Source organism: Triticum aestivum, chromosome 4B (assembly GCF_018294505.1).
Source record: "Triticum aestivum cultivar Chinese Spring chromosome 4B, IWGSC CS RefSeq v2.1, whole genome shotgun sequence".
In the NCBI taxonomy this organism is placed as follows: Eukaryota; Viridiplantae; Streptophyta; class Magnoliopsida; order Poales; family Poaceae; genus Triticum; species Triticum aestivum.
The window spans coordinates 553,745,674-553,751,211 of record NC_057804.1 but is presented as its reverse complement, the minus strand read 5'-3'; positions in this window follow the sequence as shown (position 1 = coordinate 553,751,211).

The window sequence follows — 5,538 nt, the reverse complement described above, 5'->3', positions numbered from 1 at the left end:
CAAAGGACAAACATTGTTCAAACATGCATGAAAATGGTACAGATGGATTCCTTGAATTTTTCTGATAATTTTTCATATATAATTTATCTCATTTGGAGTTACGGTTGATTTCATATGATTTTTAGAAGTTTAGGGCATTTTCTGCAATTTCCTATAAAAGAATAAATCCAGAAAATGAATTATTGCGTCAGCAGTGCGTCAGGGTGACGTCAGTGGTCAACGGGGCTGGTCCAGGTCAAACCTAGCCAGTGGGGTCCACACGTCAGTGTCTCAGACTGGTTTGTGTCGCTGACATGTGGGCCCAGTCAACGGCCACGTCAGCGTGGTCAAAACTGACGCGTGGGGCCACTGCGATTAGATTAAACTTAATCTATTTTAGTTAGCCGATTGGTTACGCGGTGGGGCCCGGCTGTCTGTGACACGGTGCGGTGATAAGTGGCTAATTATGCCAGCCACGTCAGCAAGTGACGCCGGCGACGACGGCATCGGCGAGACCTCGCCGGAGTTGCTCGGGACGGCGCTACAGCCCGCGGATGGTCACGCTGAGGGCACCAAGAGGGAGACCGTGTTCCCGCGCCTCTAGGGGCGCACACAGCTGGGCACAGGGAGGCCGGGGTCGACGGCGGCGACCACTTAGGCGGCGGCCGGAGCTCGGGGGTTCGCAGGACCGGCGCTGCGGTGTGCAAACGAGACGGTTGCCGCGCTAGTTTTACTCTACGGGACGTTGCGAGTGCAACGGACGCACGCGTGGGACCAAAAGGTCACCGGGGCTTCGCCGGCTATGAGCCCGTGCGGCGGAGCGTCTCGGCTTCGGTGGAGGGGGCGGCTAGAGCTCGAAATCGGACATGGAGTTAGGGGGAAACGAAGCAGGGGCTCACGAAGATCACCATGAGACGGTCGGCGTGCTCGGGGAAGGCCTGGGGCGACGGGACGGCGACGGTGATCTCCGGCGACCGAAGCTTGAAGACGAGTCGAGGCGGTCGAGTTGGGGCGTCCGAGCGCTCGGGGCTTGCTCTAGGAGGTGTAATGGATGGTGGCGGAGCTTGCAGACTGCACGGGGAGGCAAGAGGAGCATGGTGGGCGTGGTGGTAGCGAACGACGGTGGCGGCTCTCTGATCTGGCGAAGAACAAAGAGGGAGAGGGGAAGGAGAGCAGAAAGTGAGGGAGAGGAGAGAGGGCCACCAGGGGGGGCTCGTGGCATCGCGGTGGCGTGAGGGGGAGGCTCGGGAACGCCTCGGTGGAAGCAGGAGGTGGCCAGGGGCAAGCGCGCGCGCGGGCGACACGCCTTTGTCCTTCTGGCGAGGGAGGAAGACGACAGGGGGGAAGCGGCGGTGGGCTGGGCCATGCTGGGCCGGTTGGTGGCGCCAGGTAAGGCCCAGGTACTAACTCTCTCTTGTTTTTCTATTTCTTTCTGTTTTCTAGTTTTTGCTATTTGTTTTGATTAGTAATAATACCAAACCATTTCATAAAATCCTGGAAACAATTATGGGTGCTTTCTGAATTATTTCAGTGACCCTTAACAATTTCCAACATTTATTTGAACATTTAAATTATTTATAGTATTTAAATGCCCAAAGTCAAATACAATAGGATTTAATTCAAAAATCCAGAATGGTCTAGAAATATGTGCATCATTGTTGGCAGGGGTTTTCACCTTTAACAAAAATAATGAACTTTTCTAAAGGGCATTCTAGGTTCATTGAAAATATTTTTATTTTGATCCTAATTGCATTTAATTTAGTGCTAGGGTTTGTCATCCCGATTTCAAGTTTAAAAGAAATTTAGACATGATGCAGCAACCAAGCTAGCCCAAGTGCATAGCAAAGCCAGGGATGTGACAACTCACCCCCACTAAACAAAAATCTCGTCCCGAGATTCAAGCGTAGGGTAAGGTAAAGGGGGAACGCAAACTAGCACAATCTTCACGATCCAGGTTGCACTTCATAGGGGGGTTGATTCGATCACCATCATTGTCTTGAAGTCTTGCTCTGAGAACTCGAACTATCATGACAACGAGAGGAAGGAAATACCCCAAAAGAATCGTTCTTCTCGAAGGTCGAACAACTCAGGATTAACTCACGGAATGAGACATAGCAACATCTCTTGAGCTGAGAGACGAAGCACACCTCTAGCGGAAAGGAGTGGAACAAATGACGGAGGTTTACCAGGTAGACTACAATTCCACACTTAACAGGATGGTAAACGGTTGTCAGCGCAGCGAGGAGTTGAGTTGCCATGATACCACAACGAGGCACCTTAGGGATGGTGACTCGTAGATATATCCCCTTAAGTGGCAAAAAGAATTACCTTTGATTCAGAGATCATTGAAACTCTTTAAACCAGCCTAAGGCAATTCTCGAGTGATCGTTTGGAGGGGGTCGGTAGAATGGCATACTCGGACTTGGATGATGTGGATTACCTTGTTGAAGACAACGTAATGGATGAATTTTCTTACCACCAGAAATGGAAGAGACCCATGGTAGAATGGCACATTGGTGGTGCAAGCTGGGAACAAAATGCAAATGCTGGGAATGATTCTGGTAACTGGGGAAGAACCCAATAGTAGAGAGTGAATTCACTGTTTGAAAGGTCATAGCATTGCTGAGGAAACTGAGAGCACTATACAGTTAATGCCGACGATCAAACCTAGCACTTGCGCGCGCTCTCAAGAACTTGAGCATTTCCATATTCATCAGGGTTTACCAATCTCCGTGTCAAGGATCCTGGCAACACAACATACTACCATGATGAATAATGATGGATGATGCAGATGCAAAGGAAGATAACACTTTCTCAGATTTCACCCTTGGCGGGGCCAAGGAGAAAAAATCTGGATGATCGACCGAGAGACATTTAGCACTCCGCTTCTAATGCTCTCCTTAATGTGCTAGCATAATCCATTTATAGATATGGTTTGATATTTAGAACATCAAGTAAAAAGGTTGGACTTCGGAACACAGAAATCCATAGGGGCAACTAGGGAGTAAATCCTACGAAATCCCTATGGGGAGGTGGCCAACTTCCTCAATCAAGATACTACAATAATGGGTCTTCCAGCTGGGTGTGTTGGCCATGATATCCACCTTACCGGTTTACAGAGAGGCCAATATTATAGTTCTTGGGAAATGTTCCAACCATCATATCTGCCTGAGATTTAGATCTGGTTGGGGTCAGGACAATCCAGACTCATCGAGTCTAGGAAGAAAAACGAAAGTTTGCAACACAAATCGACGAGATGACGTTGCGAGATTCTCGGGGGATGAACTACGATAGTAAGCTCCAAAACATGAGCTGGTTCTGCTACAAACATGTGAACACGTTGTCCCGGACAAGCATGGCCACGTAGTAGTCTTATAATTAAACACTACCGAGTTCAGGTGGGGAACCATCATCGAGGATATCGAAGTCCTTGCATAAGGCATGCTCTTAAGAAGGAACTTCTTCTCCTTGAACAAATCAATCGGTGGCTTGGTGTGCTCGGGATACATATGGAATGAAGGTTGCAAATCTCCAGACCACAGAATACTTCGCACGTATGCATGACTGACTTGGGATGATTCCAGAGGAAGCAACATTGACTTTCTCGAATCCACGGCGGCAACTTGCTCCAAGTGCACATGAATTAGAGGAAGCCACTCCTTTCATCCGAACATATACCTCATGAGCGGAACACGAAGATAATGCTTACACAAGTTTCCAACGCTAGCCTGATGTTCATCATGAATTATGGAGGAGATAAAATGTTGCTGATGGGCTCAACAACAACTCATCAGAATTTCCATATCACTGGAATTCCGCCATTATGTGAACAAGGTGATAGTATTGGTCAGACCCAAAAGATATAATGGTGTATGCTCGAGGGATCAACCACGAGTAAGACAACATTACGAATATCGTTGGTTCTGGTCTGATTGGATGATAGCCCATACTCCAATCAAAGGTTGGATAAAAATGATAGGTCCATTAACTGATCACGAGGTTCAGTCGATGAAAATATGAACTTTCTTCAACACACATACAAGACATCCCTTATAATGAACTATATCGGACAAGCTTCTATCTTCCAACTCTCCAAGTTGATGCATAGCTTAACCAACTAGCTCAGGGGTATCCAACACGGATTCTTGGAGAAAGGGTGGTTTACAGGATAAACCAACTTGATCACGAGCTCAACATAACAGTCAGGTGACAACCTGGTGATACTTTCGAGAAGATATTTGGAAAATCATGAACCACCAATATGTTACTAAGATCGTGAACAATCTTGCTTTTCAGGGCAAGACGATATGATCAAATGAGCGAGGACTTGACAAAATCCTAACTCATCAATCGAAATGTGCACCAGGAAGATGGACAAGGTAGCACGATCAATCTTAGAATGATGATTCAAGAACCAACACGTTAAGAATGAGGTTATTGTCCATTTAACTACCAAGCAACAAGGTTGCTAGGAGTATTGATTTCACACATCACAATTCATTTGTCGGTATTCCGGTTGCATCAACACGAGGACCGAGGAATGACTAATGATGGTGAGAAGTATCACGACACCAAGAATTCATAGGATGGTGTGCAATTCCCATGATAATCTTAATATAAAGATGGTAATACTCCAAGGTAGAACAGAGAAAAAGCAAGATTAGCAATTTGATCTGCGGAGTACGACTGCTTTGACCCAATCCTGAAAATGGACAAGGTACTAGAGTTTGTTTCTCCTAGTCATTCCGAAATAGAATGGCTTGACGGACCACAAGAGTAATAGGAATGCACGCATACTCTTGACTATCAAATGATAGACGAGGGTCAAAAGTCAACTAAGAGGGACAACTCAAAGGAACATATGACTTTCTGAGTTGTGGATGCATGGATTAGCATGTCGAACGAGTTCAACATATTTCTTCCGGATAACCCATGCAGAAGGTTAGGACTGGCAGAGTCACGATTTATGAATGGAGAACTCCTCAAGAGCACTCTGATTGTGATCTTTTGGTTCAAGAAACTTCTGCCATAGGTGGTTCATAGTATTTGGAAGAAGGAAAATACCATGGACCTCGAGGACTAATGCAAAAGTTACTAATTACCTAAGGGATCTAGCAATTACTAACAACATGAAATAAGTAGGGTGAATCTCGGGTTCAAGAACCCAGAAATAGAATGCCTACTAACTAATAACATCACGGGATGCTTTCGATAATGACGGCCAGAATCATCACACTGGAAACACAGATCATGGCTAGACCACTAGATGATCCTCTAAGCACTTAGGGTCATAATAGGAACTCCAACATATATGTCAAGGCAATAGAATACCTCAACTCAGCAATTAGTGTGATTAACCTGGCCCAAAGGAACATAAAAACCAGAGGGAAAGGACTTGCAAGTGCATCAGATTGTTTAGAAACCTGGGATGACTCGAATGGCATAACGGCTGTAAATGCTCAGAAAAGATTTGAGACATTCACAAAAATGGTGGCATAACCACTCGGAAGCACAATATCAAGGTTTCGAGATCAACAGTTAACGTACGGGAGTAGTAGA